The sequence below is a fragment of the Melanotaenia boesemani genome, chromosome 9 (genome assembly GCF_017639745.1).
Source record: "Melanotaenia boesemani isolate fMelBoe1 chromosome 9, fMelBoe1.pri, whole genome shotgun sequence".
NCBI lineage: Eukaryota > Metazoa > Chordata > Actinopteri > Atheriniformes > Melanotaeniidae > Melanotaenia > Melanotaenia boesemani.
In genome coordinates, this window is record NC_055690.1 from 34,894,593 (window position 1) to 34,918,069 (window position 23,477).

The following is a 23,477-nucleotide window of genomic DNA, read 5'->3' on the forward strand; positions in this document are numbered from 1 at the left end:
ATTATAGCAGAGGGAGAGTTTTCCCTCCAAACTATGGGATTAAATCATCCTACCCAAATTAAAGCCTGATATTGCATCATTTGTTTTTTTTCCTGTGCAAACAGAATCTTTTACCTTTAAATTAGGGCTACTCGATTCCGTCCTACAAGGGCTGCAGTCCTGCAGGTTTTCAATGTTTCCTGCTCCAACACACCTGACTCAAATTAATGAGTCATTGTGCAAAAATTCACAAGCTGTTGGATCCATTTAATTTGAGTCAGGTGTGTTGGAGCAGGGACACATTGACTGCGACCCTCATGGGACCAAACTGAATAGCCATGATTTAAATAATTGAAATTTTATGGGACTTTTATTTCTGGCAAGTTTTGATATCAGAAATCCACAAAACCCCACAAATGACATTGTGTAGGTTTCGTTGTTACAGGAAAAATGTTTCAGCTAGTTTGTGCAATTTTAAAAAAGAACAATTTACTAATCTTTGTTGTAATATTTATCTTTTTAAAATCTTGCTTCATCCTACCTACATCCAGTCTGCACATACAAACTCGTGCACAGTGAGGACTGACTGCAGGAGATTTAATCCAGTCAGATTTAACAACAAAAAGTCCAGTTTAACAATCTCCCAGTTTAACTTTGGTCTCTTGTAAATGAGAAAAACTGGTTCTGTTGATGCTGAAAACACCTGTGAAACTAAAGCCTGCCCAGTAAATAGAATCAATGCAAAGCCAAACAGTCTGCAGAATTTCAAGCCATGCTCCTGCTGACGTCCTTCACCTCGCTGGAGATTCTCCACCTGCTGCACAGTTTCATCAGGAGGACTGAACCTCGCATGCAGCAGCTGTCTCTGTAATGATAGTCCTCGAATACGTTCTACACGGCTGCCTCTGCGCCTTCAAGCACCAACTTTTCATCTCTTCTGAAGCTGCTGGATTCTTTTTATCCAGATTTCAGAACAAAGACTCGCCGAAAACATCCTGATCTGAGCGCGACACAACAAAGATGGCTACCACAAACAGAAGCTGGGGCTAAATGTCTACTCCTGTGATCCTTCATAGACTCTTCCTTCTTTTTTTATTTTAATTGCACATATTTTCAAAAATATGCTCAGTGCTCAGGCTCGGTGAGCAGCAGCCAGATAGACAGTTGTTGTTGTTGCTGTGGATTAAAGCCCAGTGCAGCAGATTGCCCTCTGAGAGAACGGGCAGGCCTTTTAGTGTAAAGGTATTAAGCCCAGGTTTAATCCAGAGCTAGGAGAGCAGCCAATTTAAACTGGATTCAGCCCACAGGACGACACCTCCCGTCATGTCCGTCTCTGTCCCTCTGCTGTTATCTGAGATCTGTTTTACAGCTTTATCACACCATCATGTCCTCCACATACTCAGACTTCCAGCAGCAGAACAATGAACTTCTGTGTTTTTATTGCTGCCAATAAATCCCATGAAAAGACACTGAACTGCTGTCCAAAAAGGATTAAAACACGAGTGTCATGTTTCCTCATTACTATGAGCACACACACTGATTTTCATTCAGTCCTGCACACACACACACACACACACACACACACATACACACATACACACACACACCCTGCAGCTGAAATGCTGACACCAGCAACAAAACTGTCCTTAACAAATGTTCTTTTCCCCCAGTGGGAGTAAAGTTGGGGCTGTTATGGTGCAGAAAGCCACACAAAGAGACATTAGGCAACACAGATGGGTGGGACACTGGCTTCACACTTTTCAGTGGACATGTTTCTTTTATCAAAAATGTCGAATTTCACCAAGAGTACAGACTTTAGCTGCATGAAAATGCAATGACGATGCTGCAGTTTGTTGCTGCAGCTAGCGAAGTGTGCATGTAGTATTTACCTCGACACATTGGGACGGATATTCGTGCACTCAACAGATGTGAAGCATCCTTCCAGACACAAAATGTTGATTTTATGTGAAGGCATTTTCTGAATCAGTGAAACAACTTTGTGGAGATTCCTCTCGACCGTACAGGACCAGGGAAACAATGAGAATGTAATTATTAATGTAATCATAATGGTAATCTGACACTAACTCAAGATTTTTAGCCATAGATGTTAAAAAAGACTTTGGTTCAGTGAAATGCATAACTGATGCACTACAGTAATTTTGAGTTACAAATGCAAAAAGATCTGTTAGCAGAACTCTTTCGAAGCTCCGAGCTGTAAAATTACATGTAGAAAAACCTGTTTTTTAGCGTTTTTGTCCCCTCTCTTTATGGTTTAGCTGGTGACTTTTAGTTGTCATTTTGTTGCTTCCTCTTCTTCTGCAACTCTGGCTGAAAAACTGGTGCCACTAACTGTTTATTATAACACGTCTTCACAAAAATATTTTAAAATGTCTCCAGAATGTCTGTTTGTTTCAGGAGTTTCTGTGAGATCAAACTGCTTTTTCTAAAAGAATCAAACGTGATAGCTGGTGGATGGAAAATGTGTATAAATCTATGTATAAAATATAAATGTTTTATTTAGCAGATTTGAAGAAAATCTGTTTAAAATTACCTATGAACAGAAACCTAGTCTATGCCTGTACAATCAACTCAGTCTTGTGTTTGGCTTCACACAACTATCTGGACTAAAAGTCATCAGGAAATGGGTATTTGGTGGATTATTTTGTTGTTGTAACCAGGATGCACCAATGTCACCATTTTAAAAAAATTATTATAAATATAAGTGCTGACAGTGGAGTACTTGCCGATATTAAGTACCGATATGAGTTCTTATAAATTACCGTTCAGCGGTGTGGACCAGAATGTCAGCCGGGACGACTGAGTGGCTAATTGTGTGATTTATCAAATGAGTCATCCTGCAGCATCCTCTAAATGTACTGCTAGAAAACTGTTTTTGGTAGATTTGGCTCACCGCTGCACAAAGCACCTACAGGCTCCTTTAGAAGGAAAAGGCATTTGTGGGATGAGCAGCATAGTTGAGTTTGTGGGTCACCCCCATGGACAATTAGCCAAAACTTCTCTGCCCAGCATTTGATTGTACTATTGACTCCTGTTTGGTGTCATTTATTGGATTGTACGATGAAGTCTAAAGAAACCAAGCATCATCCCACACCATCATACTGCCTCCACCCAGTGCACCAGTCAGCATGGCTTCACCTGATTGTCAACACCTAATAATAATAATAATGGATTAGATTTAAATGGCGCTTTTCAAGGTACCCAAAGCGCTTTACATTGTGAATCCATTATTCATCCACTCCTCACTCATACCTGGTGATGGTAAACTATGTGTGTAGCCACAGCTGCCCTGGGGCAGGCTGACGGAAACGTGGCTGCCAGTCTGCGCCTACGGCCTCTCCGACAATCACCGAACATTCATCCACACATTCATACACCAGTGATGCCAATACTGGAGGCAAGGAGGGTTAAGTGTCTTGCCCAAGGACACAACGACAGATGACTGCGGGAGTGGGAATCAAACCTCCGACCTTCCGATCATTGGACAACCTGCTCTACTGCCTGAGCCAGAAGCTAGAAGCTCCAAATTAGAGTCAACAGCATAATTAGCTGTTTGGTTTTGCTAGAAAAGACAACGGGCACAACCCACATATTCAACTGCTGCTCATCCCACAAATGCATTTTCCTTGCAAATGTGGCTCAGTTAAAAGGGGAGAAAAAAACAAAGAAGAATTGTTACATCAAAGAAATAATCCACCAAACACTCATTTACTTACTTTTTATACTGAGTCTGGTATAAAAATCAGAACCTTCACTTTATTTTCTTTATGTAAATATCAATATTACTTGGTAAATAATGGAAAATAACATCTTAAAACCTCTTATCTTGAGCTTGTTTTCCTCTGTGATCCTCTTTGAGCAGTTAAATAACTTCCTATGTTGTTGTGATTCCATTACTGCAGATGTCGTGGCCTTGCAGAGACTTAACAGTGTGTGTGAGATCTGTTTTTAATCCACTGTAGTAATGTTTTCTCGTCTCTCTGCCTTGAAGCCACTCGTCGTCTTTGCAGCTCTCTGGCAGATTGAGCTGTACTGAAGCTTTTTTCTTCCGAGATGTGCCCTCATTACCATGCAGACCTATATTTTCCAAATACAATTCCCTAATTATCCCTGCTGTCGTAGTTTTTGCATTAGGAGCGGGGTTGGGAGGGAGCGCGCTGAAAAGCCTTTCATGTGCAACACTGTTAGGTTCCATTTATTTTCAACTCAGCTCATTCATCAAGTAAAAAGATTTCTGTGTGCTGCTTCAGAGCAGAGTGTTTGTTCCTGATTATTCAGAGACAAAAAGAGAAGAAGCTTTGTATTTCCGTAAGGATTGACCAAAAAATATTGGACAGAAAGGGCCACCTAGAAAATTACTTGTAAAAATAAAGTGTGTTTAGTTTTGATTATCAATCAAAACTAAACACACAAGAAATGGGATTATTTTAAAAAGTTGTTCAGTATGTTTTTGGCTCTAAAAGTTGCAGCTACACCGACGTTTGATGTCTAGATGCGAAAGAAGCACTTGGCATCAGAAAAATTAAAAACAAAGACGGAGTTGTTGGCCTTTTCCAGTGCTGGTTCGGAGCCAGTGCCTAATCTTGAACAGTTCTCTGGGTTCCAGAAGTCAAAGCAGCAGATTTTGGCCAGAACAACTCATTTCAGATTAGCACCATGTATGTGCTGGTCTAGATCTGAGCACAAATTACATTGGACAATGGGGACAAAGTTATGGAGACCTATGAGACCAACTAAAATGTGGTGACCTTCATGTTTAACCATCCAGAGCCAGTGTGCTATGAAGATGAACAATTAATTGTGAATTTTAACATGGATGTGGCATCAGAATGGCTGTGGGTGAAGGTGAGGTCATGTGGTTGTATAATCAAAGAACATAATATATAACCTGTAGTTGCCATGACATGCCATGTAGTTGCCATGTAGTTGCCATGCATGTAAAATGTCAAAATGATGTCTGTTAGCATCATAGTGGCTTGTGTTTCAACTCTGATTATGTTGGTCTTTACCTTTAATCAAGTGTTTTTTTTTTTTGTAACCCTGAACAAATTATGTTATTGGTCCAATCCTAATTCCCAATAATGGCCCTTCTATGGCTATGGCAACCATAAAAATGTGTTCTAGATGAAGTTGGCATTGTAAAAGGAATGTATTTTCACCTGAACTACAATCTCCTTCTAACCCAAACCAAATTATAATTATAGAGATTATACTTTTTTACCTACAACTTGTAAACCCAACCAGAGGGTAAAAAAAAGTATTGTTGGTGTATTAAGATGATGTTGGCATTAGAAAAACAATGTGTTTTTGCCTGAATGACGATCCCTTTCTAACCCAAACTCAATAATATTAAGTATATCTTTGAAACCCAACCAGGAAGCAAAAAAGACTTATTGTTACCAAGGAAACCATAAAAATGGCATTGTAAAAAGAATGTATTTTTGCCTGAACTACAATCCTTTTCTAACCCGAAGGTAAAGATGTTTTTACCTAAACCCAACCAGGAGGTGATGATTAAGGACACAAAGCCTACAGAAATTCAGAATACACTAAAGCCCCATTCGTTTTAGGCTGGTACGGTCCGGTACGCTATTTTATGTGTTCAATTATAAAATGGGCCAATACAACCCAACCATACCGCACCATTTATGGACCCCCTTCAGTTGTAGGTCCATGGAAAAATGCTATGGTATAGTTAAGGCAGAGCTACTGGCATCTAAGGATAAAATCCACTGATTGGCGGACAGAAAAACGTTACTGCTCACATTGGAACGTTGGTTGCCAACGTTGGAAAGATAATAAAGGATGCCTGCAAACAGCAGTAAGGTCTGGTCATACAATGCAGCATGTATCCTTCGTACAAAGAACCAAAAGCCATCAGAACAAAAACAAGCTGCTGGTTGACCTCCATTGTTGTTTTTAGTGTCACATTTGTTGTTATCGCACTAGTATGTCACCACGCTAGGCGTTTGGTCTAAACCCTGCATGCCCAGTGGCGGTCCAACTTGAAGGAGGAACGCTCACCTGAACTGGGTAGACCATTCTAAAACTTCCGAAACAAACCGGCTCAGACCGAACCACCTAGTGAAAACGGGGCTCAAAGGGAGGTTGGAGCAGACATTTACACACAAGTGATGTTGCTCTTTGAGGGAGAACCAAAGAGGTTCTTAGATAATTTTAAAGTTTAACCACCTCTGTACTGACACAGGAGAAAAGGTGGTACTGTCAGCTTCTGGAAGACGCTGCAATGTGGAAGCTGGGATTGAATAAACAATTACTTTAATGGACTTACTATTTATTTAATACTCACACAAGCCACTGTGTGACAAGGCATCTGAAAATAGCCCCAAAACAGATGAAACAACAACAAAAAAATAGGATATATACTCATTTACTGAGGAAGCAAAACTCAACATAAAGTACCAGAAACAGTTTTAAAGTGAACAAGGAAGAACGATTAAAAAAAGGAACATAAAAATCTAGCAGCCAAAAAAGAAAACAGAACAAAGAACACAAGGACTCTTAGATCATGGTGGGCTTGCAAACTCTACATGCTGTGTTGCTCAAAGACAGTCCAACAATGATAATTGGTTCACATTTTTATGCCTGAAGAGCATTTTTAAACTTTCAGATGTTTAGTCATGCATCTTCAGGGAAATTATCTTGAAATTGGCAGGACCAATATCATCCTCTCGTGGAGACATTTGTGGTGTCCAGAATGAGTCTTACAGGCTTTTTCTTGCACCATCATTGAATTTGAATAAAATCCTTTTTCTCTGTGACCATACACATGCAGAACTGCTGACAATCCCATCATCAGCACTGCTCTCTTGAGAACTCACAGAGCTGCTAACACAGCTGAATGCAGAGTTTTACTAAATATGAAGGAACAAGACGGCAAACTGTGGCTGAAACACAACTCCTGTGTGGGTTTTCTGACCATCAGCAAATGATGTAGACAGTGAAACTGAGCTCGAGGGAGTTGAATCTGTTTTCAACAGTCTGAAAAATGAAGGCAAAAAATAAAAGTCTAGACTGAGAAACTCCACCAACATACATTTCACTCTTCTTGTACTAAAAGCAGATTTCAATTTCTTGTTATGTATAAATGTAATTTAAATCACAGATTGTGCCTTTAAAACCATCACTGGCATGACATAGTATTACAAAACCTGTCCACAGACGGACAACCATCATCTGACCTATGACCTCTGACAGACACTGTTCAACAGAAAAGTTTTTCCTGCAGGGAGAAATAAAGTTTTAAATTCAATTACACTTGTTTTAGACATGTTAAACCCATCAGGAGGATCAGAAACCACAACGCTTTCCCTGGTTGTGAAGGGACTGTAGCTGGATCAAGTTAACATCCTACTTAGTTTTCACTGTATAAGATGAGCAATGCATTTACTCCCTTCTGGTAAACTGCTAAACTAAAAAAAATCTATTTTCCTTTTGTAAATCTTCATTTGATCTGCTTTATTTGATTTTTTTAAAAAGAAATAAATTTTTATGAAGACAGGTCACCAAGCAGTCAAGTTTTCAGTAAGTTTTTAACTTATTCTTGACATCTGAAAGCAGGCGTGCAGCCACTGGTCCAAATGGGCTTTCTATCATTATGACAGCAGAATTCTAAATGGCTTTTGTATAATTTAATTATATTTTTATCTCAAGTGGATCACATCTTCACATATTTAATAACAGTGTAATATGCTTTGCCCGATACATTTAAGGACATGAACTGGACGTCCTCTGCAGCAGCTGTGGAGCTGAGATGCAGCCGAACAGACGGTGGAGGAGTCAAAGCGACCATGCTGAGGCTGGTGTCCTGGTTGGAGTGTCACAGTAATGTGTTCGGGTGGTTTATTTCTCACTGGGGCAACATCAGTGGTGGAATAGGTGCAATGTTGGCTCAGAGGGATTTTCTGGGCTTTTGAATAATCAGTAGGTTTCCACTTTAGATTAAAAGCAAATCAAAGTGGTTTTATGATGCATTCGATTGGACTCACAGGTTGGAAGTCAGATCTGGAAATTAGCAGCCATCTTTAGTGGGTGAAGTCAGAGCAATTGAGTCTTCCCAGACTTTCTGAGTCGGGCATTCAACTTCAAGGGTCATTGTTGTTCTGTTTCAGATTGGGGACTCAAAAAAATCCACCTTCCAAGTACAAATCGAACGCACCATTACTCTGGAAATGTTTGATGCTACCGCTGACATCAGGCTGCCAAATAAAAGTAAGCTGTTTGAAGTATAGTTTTTTTTTTAATACTGCAAAACCTCAAGATCAATTGAGACTAATAGACTACAATAAAGACAGATTAGCTAGCCAACTTGGCGCCTGTACGTTGGGGTTTACCCCAGTGGATGAAAGGGTAGCCTCCCTTCGCCTTCGGGTGGGGGGACGGGTCCTGACTGTTGCTTGTGCTTATGCACCAAATAGCAGTTCAGAGTACCCACCCTTTTTGGAGTCCTTGGGGGGGGGGGGGGGGGGGGGGGGGGGGGGGGGGGTGTTGGAGAGCACGCCTTCTGGGGACTCCCTTGTTCTGCTGGGGGACTTCAATGCTCACGTGGGCAATGACAGCGAGACCTGGAGGGGCGTGACTGGGAAGAACGAACCCCCTAATCTAAATTCGAGTGGTGCTTTGTTATTGGACTTCTGTGCTTGTCATGGATTGTCCATAGCGAACACCTTGTTCAGACATAAGAGTGTCCACATGTGCACTTGGCACCAGGACACTCTAGGGCGCAGTTCGATGATGATAACTTTGTAGTCGTGTTGTCGGACTTGCGGCCGCATGTCCTGGACACTCGGGTGAAGAGAGGGGCGGAGCTGTCAACTGATCACCACCTAGTGGTGAGTTGGCTCAGATGGTGGGGGAGGATGCCGGTCAGGCCTGGTAGAACCAAGCGTGTTGTGAGGGTCTGCTGGGAATGTCTGGCAGAGTCCCCTGTCAGAAAGAGTTTCAACTCCCATCTCCGGCAGAGCTTCAACCATATCTCTGGTGAGGCAGGGGACATTGAGTCTGAATGGGCTGTGTTCCGTGCCTCTATTGTCGAGTCGGCCAGCCGCAGTTGTGGTCGTAAGGTCGTCAGTGCCTGAAGCGGCGGTAACCCCCGAACTCGTTGGTGGACACCGGCAGTAAGGGATGCCGTCAAGCTGAAGAAGGAATCCTATTGGGCCTTTTTGGCCTGTGGGACTCCAGAGGCAGCTGATGGGTATCAGCGGGCTAAGCGGAGCGCAGCTTCAGCGGTCGCTAAGGCAAAAACTCTGGCATGGGAGGAGTTTGGAGAGGCCATGGAGAATGACTTCCGGATGGCTTTGAGGAGGGGAAAGCGGTGCTCTGTCAACACTGTGTACAGTGGGGATGGGGGGCTGCTGACCTTGACTCGGGACGTTGTGAGGCGGTGGAGGGAATACTTCAAAGACCTCCTCAATCCCACCAACACGTCTTCTGATGAGGAAGCAGAGTCTGGGGTAGCTGGTGCTGGCTCTCCTATCTCTGGGGCTGAGGTCGCTGAGGTGGTTAAAAAGCTCCTCGGTGGCAAGGCCCCGGGGGTGGATGAGGTCCGCCCAGAGTTCCTTAAACCTCTGGATGCTGTAGGGCTGTCTTGGTTGACACGCCTCTGCAGCATCGCGTGGACATCGGGGACAGCTCTACACCCTCTTCGGGGTCTTTGAGGGGGCATGGGAGTTTGCCCAACCAATCTACATGTGTTTTGTGGATTTGGAGAAGGCATTCGACCGTGTTCCCCGGGGACTCCTGTGGGGGGGGGGTACTCCGGGAGTATGAAGTGCCGGACTCGCTTGTACGAGCTGTCCGGTCCCTGTACGACCGGTGTCAGAGCTTGGTCCGCATTGCCTGCAGTAAATCAGAATCATTTCCAGTGCAGGTTGGACTCCACCAAGGTTGCCCTCTGTCACCGATTCTGTTCATAACCTTTATGGACAGAACTTCTAGGCGCAGCTGAGGTGTTGAGGGGATCTGGTTTGGTGGCCTCAGGATTGGGCCTCTGCTCTTTGCGGATGATGTGGTTCTGTTGGCTTCATCGGGCCGTGATCTTCAGCTCTCACTGGAGCGATTCGCAGCTGAGTGTGAAGCGGCTGGGATGAGAATCAGCACCTCCAAGTCCGAGACCATGGTCCTCAGCCGGAAAAGGGTGGAGTGCTCTCTCCGGGTCTGCAATAGGGTCCTGCCCCAAGTGGAGGAGTTTACGTATCTCGGGGTCTTGTTCACGAGTGAGGGAAGGATGGAGCGGGAGATCAACAGGCAGATTGGTGCGGCGTCTGCAGTGATGCGGACTCTGCATCGGTCTGTCGTGGTAAAGAGGGAGCTGAGCTGAAAGGCAAAGCTCTCGATTTACTGGTCGATCTACGTTCCTACCCTCACCTATGGTCATGAGCTGTGGGTAGTGACTGAAATAATGAGATGTCGAATACAAGCAGCCAAAATGAGTTTTCTCCGCAGGGTGGCCGGGCTCTCCCTTAGAGATAGGGTGAGAAGCTCGGTGATCCGGGAGGGGCTCAGAGTAGAGCCGCTGCTCCTTCACATTGAGAGGAGCCAGATGAGGTGGCTCGGGAATCTGGCTAGGATGCCTCCTGGATGCCTCCCTGGTAAGGTGTTCCGGGCACGTCCCACCGAAAAGGGGCCCCGGGGAAGACCTAGGACACACTGGACGGACTACATCTCTCGGCTGGCCTGGTAACTCTCGGGATCCCTTCCAGATGAGCTGGTGAATGTGGCCGGGGAGAGGGAAGTCTGGGTTTCCCTGCTTAGGCAGCTGCCCCCGCAACCCGACTCCGGATAAGCGGAAGAAAATGGATGGATGGATGGATGGATGGATAGCTAGATGCTAGCAGCAGTTTTCTGAGCTAAATGAGCAAATGCTAGCTGCTATGGCTAGCTGCTAGTGAAGGAGGTAAGAGCTAGCAGGTATCAGCTACAACTCATCCTGGCCTGATGAAGTTGTTGGCTGCTTGCCATCAGCTAACGTCCATTGGTGTACACTGGTTTCTCATTTTATGTTGGGCATGAAGCTGAACTTGAATATTTTATCTAACAGACTACGCTATATGTAAGAAGTTAAAGTTTACCTTAAAAAAATGAAGGAGATTAGATAAAATATATTTTATCTTTATGTCGGTGTCATGTGATTGCCTTCAAATGATGTTCTGAATGCTACATTTTTCTTTCATCAGATGTTTAAAGCAGAAACTTGAAGAATACCATCTTTGTATCATTCTGTTTCAAGGTGTTTTGCACATCTTTCCTCCACAACTTTCTGTGCTGCAGCTTTGGTAAGAGTTATTGACCATAAAAACCCAAAGGAATCTATTTTTTCTAATCAAGAAAATAATTCACTGCATATCCAACCTTTAACAAATAACCAAGTCTTTGGAATCTCATAACATGAGAGTGTGCCAGTACATAGGATTCAGGCTAGTTAGCATTTGGAACTCTGAAAGTGACTTTTTTCTGCAAAACTCTGGAACCAAGCAAAATTACAAATATGTAAAGAGGGAGAAAGATGGAAATGAGAGGGGAAAATAAAGAAGAGTTCAAGTAAAAAAAGAAAAAAAAAAGAAATTTAAACACAAATATGAAACTAAAGACCTCTTGTGTTGCCTTCTGGACCAATGTATGGGATTTTAATAATAAACCCATCATGAGGTAAAAACTAATATTCCCCCCAATGAGCAGACAGAGTGACTCAGCAGCAGTTTCCAGATGAAAATGATCAGTGTTGCACATCCAAATATTTTCAGGGAAACACTTTTCACATCATCTCTTCGATGTAAAGTTCAAAACAGAATCTTGTTGAAAGTCTTAATAACATCTCATCATCCCTCCGAGTCTCCAACTGTATTGTTTTCCCAGAAGCTGAAGCATGAAAATGACCTCAGCTATTTTGTAATTATAGGTTCATGTTGCAGTTGAGTTCTGAGTGAAGCTGCAGAGAATCTGACAACAGCTACAGTTTGAGACTGTCAAAATGCATGGAGCTGTGGACTGGAAGGACAGACGCATGAAATACACTTTACATTAAATATAGTGAACTGCAGTAGGACTCATTTCAAGTGAACCAAGACCCCTGGTTTTCAAGTGGACTAGAGTTCTCTTCCATGGATAATACGGTTCATCTCGAGTAGTGTGAATGCCCTCTAGTGTAGACCAAAGAAGCAAACTCTGGTGCGCTTGAAAATCGTGGGGGTCTAGGTGCACCTGCAAGGGAACTTTAGTCTGGTTTGCTTTGAGTGCATCACACAGGATAGTCTGCAGCACTTTGTTCCATTGGCCGGGAGGTTCTAAAAATGTTCGCACCTTTCTTTGGTTCGGTTTGCTTTCACATTGCACTATACCTAAGCGGACCGCTTCGACCATGTCACTCGTAGCCACTCACTAGGGGGATACTTTCTGAATCACTGCTGACCAACAAGAAAGAGGAAGAAAATCCAGCTCATTGATTGCCCATGGCTGAAAACAGATTGTTCACTGCAAATAAACAATGGAGCGGTCTGGTTTCGGTTTCTACTTTGGTGTTCAAACCTGATACAGTTATCACCAGAATTTGTCCAGTATGAGCAGCAGGAGAAGATATCCGACATGTTGCGACATGTCATACATCAGTTCTCTTTGGTCTGCTGGATGGTCCGTCTGCTTTCCCACTGTCATCCAACCACACCAGATTTCACTTGCAAGTGAACCAAGACCCCCAGTTTTCAAGTGGACCAGAGTTCACTGGAATCTCTGTAAAAGGGGACCAGGATTCGTTTAAAACATTCACCGGTTTGAATGGGCCTTTACAGTGTGAAAGCAAATGGACAATCCAGTGATCCAAGGAGAGGAGGTGATGTAGAGCAACACGCTGGATAGGTCGCTGCCTCTCTTGCTGCCTCTGATTCTAGAGAAAACATCGCTGGGTTTGAAAACCAAACTAAAAACAGAAACCAGACTGCATGAATTTATTGTTGCTTCATGCTTTACTTGCAGTGAACGAGCTTATGTTGGTCCTCGCCAACCAATGAGCTGGATTTTGTTCTTTCTTTTTGATCACTTTCAGGGAATATCACATCCCCAAGCAAGCAGTTAGTATCTGCATGAAGTTGTCCAGGTGGTTTGGTCCACTTGAGTATAGTGTGAAAGAAAACCAAACCAAAGGAAGGTGAAGAAACCCAGGAATAACAGGTGATAAACTACTGAACCTTCTGAAAGGGCTGTATAACTGATAACGTTGATTACAAGGGCTGATAACACAGACAGAAGGTGCATATCACCACTACAACTACAGTCATTGAGCAGACACTTTTCTCCAAAGCGACTTACATCTGAGCGACTTCAAACAGCCCTGCTAAAACAGATTCCATGAAAACCCACATTTCTACAGACTTACAGTAAACTTTCTGGTTTAAACTGGTTCAGACCTTCCTGTTGTGTCCTAAACTCTCACCACGGTCCAGCCTTTCTCTTGTTCCTAGCAATCACCCAACAGCTCATCAACCTTCATCACACTATAGGAATTTTTCACAAAAAGACCCCAGTTTAAAGGGACATTTCTTCTTTTTCTCCTCCCTGTCCATACTGGCATCATTATAAGAGCCTATTATGGCGTTACAGAGGCCGACTCACAGACAGAAATGCCTTGTTTCTGTCCTCCATGGGAGCCTCTATAGAGCCACAACTCCCTCCTTCAACAGAGGCCCCTTCATCACACTGCCCTCCTCCTCCTCCGCTCATCCTCCTCGCTCTCTTCTCCCTCAGACACAGACAAGCCTTTATCTGCCCATCATGTGCTCGCTCTTGCTTTCTCTTTTTTCTGCAGCCTGACCCTGTTTTCCTCACTGAACAGGCATGCCGGTTAGGATTGTAGGAAGACACACAAACACACACACATGGGTGAAACGATGGCGAAAAGGCTGATTTGGAGAGCCAGCTAAATATTTTATCCATGCCTATCTGTCTGTGTGGCTTAATACTGATTTGATGTTATCTCTTAAGTCTTTCCAGCTGAGTTTTTTTTAGATTCTGGTCAAATAATCTGCTCATGTCTGCAGCAAAGCATCTAAACTCAGACTTGGAAGAGGTGTTTGTGGCCCTCCTGGTGAGGAGATGTGGACGGACAGTCACGAGGCTCCTAAGTGCAGCAAACTGTTACTGAGCTGTTCATCTGTTCTTTATTGTTTTGTTCCTAATAGAAATAAGACACTGAGTGCAATAAAATGTGTTCATTTAAATATAAATTTTACTTCTTCAGTCCTTCGGCTACAGTTAAGACGTCAAATCATCAAACAATGACAATAACGAAGCGTAATTAGGTTAAAATTACTTTTATTTCATACATTTAACACAGTTGATGTATTTTCCACTTCTTAAGAGAGAAGAGAACTTTAGTTTTATCACTAAAGTTTTGTAATGTGATAAGAAGCTGTCCACATCTTTAGTGTTAGCAGGTCAAATCTGACTCGTGATGTAACTCAGACCTGATCCTCCAATAGTGTTTTTTTTACCTCAAAGCTAACTTAGTATTTATATCCAAGTGAATACAGACCTCTCCTCAAAAAATATGCCTATAATTTTCAATGAAAATAACTGTTTAATTTGACTCTTTATGTATCATATAGTGAAGACAGTCGGTAAGAATATTATTTAATAGAGTCATATTAGAGGACACCTACTAGAAAAAGAACATTATTATCTATACAGACATCTGTGGCATTGCAGGTCAGAATTGGGCCTTAGAGATTTATTTATTTATGTCAGGAAAAAGGAAGAAAATATTGTCTTTCATAAAACCGACTGATCTACCAAGCAGCTTTAAAATGATGGTGCAGCAACCAGAGATCTGCTATCTGACACCACAAATATCACTTTTTTCTTGCTTTAGGATTAACTAAAGTGGTAAAAATGTCATTTGTTGTACTAAACATCTGTTTGAGGATATCATGAAGCCTTTTTCCAGTAAAACAAAGTGAGCTGCTTTTTACATAACTAAACTAGAAAATGGGTAAAATTCAACCTGAACACCTGAATAGACATAAAGAAGTCTTTGGGCAACTCAAAGTCTTAAACATACAAGAACAAAAAACAACAAATATGCCGTCAGTGACAAGAGGAATCAGCTGCTGGATTAAAGTCAACCAGATTTATTCCAAGTTATGGAACTTTTTTAAAACCTGAGGTACCGCCATTTGGGGATGTTGAAGCCAGATGTTGCCAAACTGGGACAAAATGATAATTTTAGAGACCTCGTCTGAACTGAACTAAAACCATCACTTCTTCTTTAAGGTCTTGTGGTTTTTTTTTTTTTTTTTTCAGAGAAGCCTGAAACCTTTTTCATTTGTGCCATCTTTATTTTTTCCTCACCAGTAACATATAAGGTGATATATACACGTCTTAACAAATCTCATTAATGTTCTCGCTACTAGGATGGATCTTGTGGTTGAATGTTCTCATTTCGTCATGCAGTTGTAGATGAGAGGCCTAAAAAGGCTCAAATGGTTAAAGGGTTACTTCTTACTGTTGTACATTTTAGGGACTGTAAGGTTTTACTTTGACTTGAGTAAATAAGTCTTTTCAAAGGTATATGATCTGCTGGAGTCGCCTGCTGAACCTCTGACTGTCATTGAGGCTCATTTCATGCCCCTTTTCAGACATTATTTTGCTTTAAAACTCGTTACCTTTCACCTGCTCAAAGGTCAGAGTTAAACACCTTAATCACCTGTTCGGTTGAAACAAACGTTAATGCTTGAATTTCTAAAACTATTCATGTTAAATTACCATCTTTAACATTTGAGTGACACTTGTATGAGTGAACAATATTAAAATTCATGAATGACGGTTTTATTTTGACATGAGGTAATAATGATTCGAGACGTTTTACTGTTTTATAGCAACATCTGTGGAAATTCCAGCTTATTCATGCAGGTTTACGAGGTGTATTTGAATGCACCGTGAAGTCTGGCAGGGTTTAGTGGATTTAATAAGGTGCACCTCAAGAGTTTGTCACTTTTAACATCAAAATCAACCAGTAGGTGAGCTAATGACTGTAGATTTATTAGTCTTTACTCAGCAGGAGCAGACTTTTCATTGGTTGGCTCATTAACTGGTTTTTGCAGGGCTATAAGCTGAATGCTACAAATATATACTCTTAACTGAGTCCCTTTCACAGATTATTTCAATATCATGTGCAAACATACCATGCATTAGTGCAGTGCTTCAACAAATTATCCTGTAACTTTGAAGATGCAGCTGGTTTGAAGCCAGTAGCACATTGCATTAGTACTGTTTTCATCCATTTCCCTACAGTGTGAAAATCAACTGGAGCTGGATAATCCATCATAGTGGACGTCGCAGCGTCTGTGCGAGCTGTCAAATTGCTTTACTGCTGCATGGTAATGCGTTCATGCTGTTAACAACCAGTTTGCCTTTACTACAGAGCAATAACTCATGTGTTGGAAAAATCACAGCAGACATGAAGAAGATTATGTAACTGCATCTTTGTACTGTCAGAGGACTGAAACACAAAATTCTGTAAAGTGAGAAAATGTGATTACGAACAGCTAAACTGATGAGAAATCAGCATAGCAGGGGTAAACTGTGACACGGCCTGATGAAGAGGAGCAAACAAGGGTAAACCTCACATTCCTGTGCACTCTCTGGTAAACCTGGACATGTGTGCGGTGGATCGCTTCAACACGCTGTTTCTTTGTGGTCTCACCAAATTTAAAAGACCCACATGACCCACATGTGATGGGAGACGAGCGGAGAAACACATCACACACTGAGCAACAGTTTCCTCCTTGTGCTCCTGCAACAGATGCCATGTTTGCTGGTTTTTAGCGCTAAGCTAACGACCACGTGGTTGTTTTCTTTACTTCTTTTATCATCCTTCTTTGTCTTTTTACATCTTCCTTCCTTTTTTAATTCGTTTTGCACCCTCCTCCCTTTAACCTCTACCTCTCCTTACCATCCATTCTTATTTCATCTTTGTAATTTATCCCATCATCCTCCATCCGCTTCATCTTTGTCTTTCCTCTCCTTCATATCTGTTCCGCTAATTTCCCTCCATCCTTTGCTCCTCATCATTCCTCCCCTGTCATGACCCTCCTTTAACTCCCCTCCTCCTCTTCTCATCATCCTTTATTGTTTTAACATCAACATCTCCTCCACGCCATCTTTCCATCTTTGTCCACCTACGTCTTTCCTGTCTTCTCATTTCCTCCTTTCATTTATCTCCAGCTCTTCATTTCCCTCTTTTAACCTTGTGATATGAGCCAATCATCAATAAAACCCAGATGGCTTTTAAAGCAGCAACTTTGTCCTAAACTGACCGAAAACAGTTTGTTAATGAACCAAAAAAAAATGGAAATATTTTGTTCTGACTTTAAAAACTAAATTATTCAAATCCAAACTCACTTATGCAAAAGAGATTTAATTAACAGGATTATTAGAAATTATGTAACAGCAAGTGCAGCGTGATCTCCTTCCCCATCCTCGTTACACCCACTAAACGATGGGGGAGGACTTTCCCTCCCAACCACGGTTGACCAAGAAGTAAATGACCTCCGCAAAGTTTGCAAATGACGACAGGTTGAAAAGTTTATCTGAATCAAGCATTGATCAATATCTGGAGACAACCTGCAGAGCGTTGGATGTGGAAAAGGGATGTCCAGGTTGCTTCATCTCACAACTAATCACAGTTTTAAACGCCATGATTAGATAGTCGTAAAATTCCCTCAATGGAATGAATGAAAACAGTTAAACAACATCCGTGTTTAACGCTTGTTTTTCTTTGATTTCGTTCCATGCAGGTTGTTGAAGAGGCATGCAACAGTGGGAACATTTTTAACTGAGGAAGAGTTTTTTTCCTCTTTTTTTTTTGTTACAGTTATTTGGTTGCAGAAGAAAATGACTAAAGGTGCCATTGTGGAGGACGAAAATACATCCAACATTTTTAACCACCTGCAGGATAACCAGCAGCTTCGTACAAAAAAAGTTTCAGTGACTGGTTTAATGAGGTTAATGTTTAACTATCCCAGTGGTTCCCAAACTGGGAGCTAGGCTAAATAAAACCTACTGCCAGTAAATCGTGGACAAATGTGTGAAAGTACCAATAGACAAATGATGAGGAATCAACAACACATTTCAACAACCAAAAAAACAAGAAAAAAGACAAGAAAATACGACAAGGCACATCTTGACCAGGTAATGACCAGTTAATAACCAGTTAATGACAGGTAATAACCAGGTAATGACCAGGTAATGGTCAATGGTGGGTAATGAAGCGAGACCACAGTGTGCACGTCTCAAAATATCAGCATCTGACGGTATGAAGTCAAACAACTTACAACACCGTTGGGGACTGAAGACAAAGAAAAGCCTGTTGAGTACTTAAAAATAAACTAGTCAACTGGTAAATTTTAGTTTTACTAAAGCAGCATCCTTCTCGTCAAATGATCAACTCACCTCATATAAAGTAGTGAGCATAGTTATTTGGTCTGTAACGCTTCACATTAGAGTGGAGACAGTAATAAAACCATATCAGTGGTGGAAGGAATTAACTATAAGAAATGAAGTAGCAGCAAATAAACTAAAGAGATTTCTCTGCCTAATATCATTTTGTGGTGTATTTCTTTATGTTAAATTGTAAGTGTTGGGTTGCATGTGGTGGTGGGATTGGAGGGGGGGGGGGTCTTGATATTATTGTCTATGATGGAAAAGAAGCCTCCAGAACAAAGCAGCTGAAAACCATATATTTAACTGGATTTCAAAGAGATTTTGTTCTAAAAAGCTATCCCTTATTCTCTGTTTGAACCAGTTTCTTCTGTTATTTCCAGGTCGAAGCTCAGCTGCAGAGCTCCTTCACCACTCATTGAGGGGGGCTAATTTTATTTCTAGTCACATTACGTGTGGGCCTGACTTTGAGAAATCTGATTTGCTTTGACTTTATGGGGACTAAAATCTTTAAATGTACAGTTAACAGCCTGGTTTTATTTGGACTAATATAAAAGTTAGACTTTTTGGGTTGTTTTGGTTGCAAAGCAAAAGAGAGATTCTGTAGGCAGTGAATGAGTAAATGTTGCATTCACTGTCATTATGCAACAAATTGTGTTATTAGTTGCATATCATTCAATGCCATTTTCTTTTCTTTCGTTTTTTTCTGGTAAAGAGCTCATGGTTGCAACAACTGCAGGGTGGAATCTGGAGAGTAAACATGGCCGACACTCACTGATGCCAAAAGAAAATCACAAAAGCTGAAAATAAGTCCTGAAGACATCTCTTTGTTTCCCTCATATGACCAAGACCAACTTTGTGCATGTTTCTCCAACTTTTACCCCCACTATTCCTACACGTCACCTGCTGACCACACAACACACACACTACTGTTTTCACTCCAAAACAGCTGATGAAAATAATCCTTTTTCTACAAAGCAACAGTTTTTAAAAATGAAAATTCAAAGTTCCCTAAACTAGAAACTGAGCCTGTACATCTATATGTCCTTATCCCTGAAAACCTGCTTCTTGCTGCTTTTATTTGTTTTTATTCAGCTACCTTTGCCTCAACTTCTGTGAGGTTGCCTCCACCGTGGCACACTTTACTTTTCCCCGTCTATCTATCATTTATATAAACGTTTCATGAATGTTTCATCCAGGGGGTTAACGCAGAGCTTTAACTCCTCCACTCAGAGGAGGCTGTGGAACAAATAAGCAGCAAGAAAAGCTGGTAAATGAGTTTATAGTTGTTTTCAATGGCTCTAAAATGTGTTTAAAGCTCTCAATGAGCATTAAACGCTCCTTTGTATCCTCAAACTTTTTATTTCCTTTGTTTAAATGAAAAGTTCTTGTGACCCCTTCTTTGCTGTTTTTTTTTTTTTTTTTTTTTGTCAAACTAAAAACTGCTTACGGGTGTCAGAGATGCACAATGTGCTTTTATAGTCAGTGCTGAAGCTTATTTATTTATTTTTTATTCATCAAAGGTTCACATGCACGAGCACAGTAGAAGAAATAGAACACAAGTCTAATGAGGAGAAGGAGGCGCGCTCCCGAGTTAGGGCCCGGGAAGAGAAGGAAGAAAGAGGAGGAGGAGGGGAGGAAGTTAGCCATCCAGCTCGCGAGCGCATGCTCGAGACAGCAGGTGCCCGAGCTCCCGTTGAAGGAAAAAAAAGGCCTAATTTGCATTGCTAATGAGCTTCTCTGAGCCTCCTCCCCCTTCATTTTGGGGTTAAAAAAAAGCTTCTATGACGACATGTTTTTATTCGTCAGCTTCTTTTCCTTCTTACTAAAAACAGACGACAAAAAAACCTTTAAAGAACATTTCTTCTTAAATAAAACCCCCCAAAAGCCATGAAGCTGGAGGAAAAGCAGCAGGCTAAAAAACATGACACTTCATGTCCATCTAAAGACAAAACTTCAGATTTAACAGCCAGTATAACAGAAATATTTTATCCTGATAGTTATCTACTGATTTATTTGATTTAATTGACCAATTTTTTAAATAAAACGTGTAAACAGAAGACAAAAGACGTCTGAGCAAGACGCCATAGACTCACGCGCACACACACAGTGCACGTGGTCATCCCAAACACAGATGCATGATCAGGTAATGAGTTGATCCGTAGGGATGCAGCGCAGCAGTGATGGAGGACAACAACAACAAGTCAATTCCTCTTTCAGCTAAACAAGGAAGTCCAAATTCCCAACAAGCAGCCCATTGTGGGGGGGTTGTGGTGATGGGGGGGCTGAAATACTCCACCCTTAAAAACCTCCAACCTCCTCAGAAATTATTACAACAGCAACTAAATAAATCAGAGTTCAATAAAAGACGAATAAATAATAAATAATAATAAATAAAAAAAATATCTTCATTTTCCTGCTTTTCGTGCGCTGACCTCTTTTACGTCTCCAACACGCGCGCACGCCTGGCTGTGATTATGATGTGATTCTGTCTGTCGCCATGTGCGTGCGCTTTTACACGCGCTTCATGAAATAAAATGGCACACAGAACCCCCCTTACTCCCCCCCACCCCTTTCTTGCCTATTCCTCTCTTTTTTGCGCGCGCGTTGTGTAATATTCTGTCTTTTATTATTGCACTGTTGTTGTTTTTATTGCTGTTCAGGCGCATAAACAACTTCACGCGCATGGGGATTGTGGTGTTTTTTTCCCCCAGACAGCGCGCGCGCGCACACACACACACGCGCAGATGACAGACACACTTGTCAGATGAGGCAGATTTAACCGTTGGCCTCAGAGCGCGACAGACGCCCCTATATGAAAATATAGAATGCTCACGCGCAGCTGCACGTCCCTGTAGAAATATTTAAACTCACGCACCTACACAAATCGCAAAGCTCTCTGTTGAGCCCCACGTGACTGTTGGGTAAAATGCGCTTTTGTTGCTCCACATCATTAATAAAACGGCGCATCCAGTCTGCGGACACACGAGTGACCCGAGGTCTCCAATCAGCAGGCGGCCACATTTCTGTAAAAACGCATCCCCTGTTGCCTCCTTGTTACCGGATCAACGGCGCGCGGCATCGCCAAACAACAGCCACCGCTCATTGTCCTCCGCCGCCGCTCTTTGCCTCCAACCGTCGCGCACTCGTCGGGAGACCCTCCTACCGCGACAAAACAACATCCAAACGCACGAGGATCGCCTCACCAACCCATGTTAATGTAATCTCACCTCTCGTCATAGCGATGCCATCAGGTTGATTTGACCGTTAACGTCTAATTACGCGCCAGTTTATCGCCATTAAAAGCGTTAGCGCGACCTGTAGCCTCCAGCTGCACCGATCAGGAACAGAGTCACAATTTTTAAAAAGTCGGTTTATGACAAATGAGGGAAAAGGATGGATGGAAGCAGCAGGATGACGATGAGAAGAGAAAGCTGATAAATACAAGAGAAAAACAAACCTCCTTTGGTGTGCGTAAATCCGTTTCCAAGCGCGTGGAGAGGAAGGTAATAAGCTTGTAGTGTTGGACGGGAAAAGACGCTGCCGGGGCTAAATTCTACCAGCCGTCCTCTCTCTCTCCCTCCCTCAGTCTCAGTCGAGGTCTCTCACCCCCCTTCTCTCTCTCTCTCTCTCTCTCTCTCTCTCTCTCCTCGCTCCTTTGCGCGTGTGCGTCTCTCTCCTTCTCTCTATCTGTTGGCCAATTGTGTGAGATGAAATTGGCGCGAGGGGTTGATCAGCGGGATGTTGTCACACACACATACACATCCACGCACGCGTGCACGCACGGGACACCCTCCAACTAGCTCATTGCCCTGTGGTTGTCCCTAGCAACCATTAAGCGCACCACGAACCCCGCCCCTCCCCCCACCCCCCTCCACCCATTCTAACTCCCAAAATGCCATCCCGCATTTATGGGGGTTAAGAGAAAATTTGTGTCTTCTCAGGGGTTAATCTTCATTCGCCGAGAGCGGACAGGGATGAGCGTGCGAACTTATAAGTGGAATGAGACAGAAAGATGAACGAGAGACAAAGAAATAGAGAGAGAGAGAGAGTCAGCTCCTGCATGAGCGCCAACAGCTTACAACTCTCCTTGTGGTGGTTGTGCTCCATTCAGGTTGCAGGCATTGTTTAGTGCCAGTATGTGTGTGTGCGCGCGCGTGTTTGTGTGCGTGAAGGCCAGAGAACAATGGGGGCAAAGCATCAAGGCAAGAAAAAGGAGGGGGCAGCATTGGGAAGGGAAGGAGTGGCAGTAAGAAGGCCTCCCTTCTTCTTTCAGTTGAAACTGGTGGAGGATGACGAGCAAACACGTAGAGACCCAGATTTCCATTTTCACAGCAGAGCATCTTCACTCAGTCAGCTCTTCAACAAACACTTCGTGTGTCTTTTAGAGCTGTGATGATGTCCTTTAGTGGATGACTGAACTGTAAGATGTACATGGTTTTTTTTCCAAGTCAGTTTAGCAGCTCAACCTTTTTATCACAAAGTGGTTGATGTTGCTGAAATAAGAAAAAAACATTTACATAATAGGATCTATGAAACCAACATATACACTCAACGTCCACCTTCTAATATTGGGTTGTACCACCTTTGATAGATGGAAGCAGGTGGTGGAAACCTTCCTCAGAGGTTTTCTCCATGTTGACATGACAGCATCACACAGTTGCTGCAGGTTTGTCGGCTGCATCCATGATGAGAATCTCCCGTTCCACCACATCCCAAAGCTGCTCTACTGGACTGAGATCTGGTGGCTGTGGAGGCCGTTGGAGTCCAGTGAACTCATCGTCATGACAGCATGAACAGGAAAACAAAGCTTTAAAAGACCAAACTAACCAGCTGGAAATGGAAGAAAACTTTGTGTCGCTTCTCATTCGATCATTCATGGCTGTCATTGCCGACAAGTTCTTAATCCCTGACTCATCAAATATTGATGCTGCCTCTGTCAGTTTTCAAAACACAAGTTACCTCATCACCTCCACTTTCTGAGGAAAAACCTGCAGCTGGACGTTGGCAGCTAACCTTCTTCTGTTGGCTTT

At 42.5% G+C, this 23,477-nt stretch overlaps 1 protein-coding gene across 1 annotated transcript in view; it reads right to left on the reverse strand.

The window, feature by feature from the left end:
• Positions 1-22,178, reverse strand: part of si:ch211-137a8.4 (high mobility group nucleosome-binding domain-containing protein 5) — a 46,211-nt gene extending 24,033 nt beyond the window's left edge. The window contains exon 1 of the mRNA XM_041994267.1: positions 21,905-22,178. The gene's annotated coding sequence lies outside the window, so the exon portion shown is untranslated. The remainder of the gene's footprint in view (positions 1-21,904) is intronic.
• Between the last annotated feature and the right edge of the window lie 1,299 nt (positions 22,179-23,477).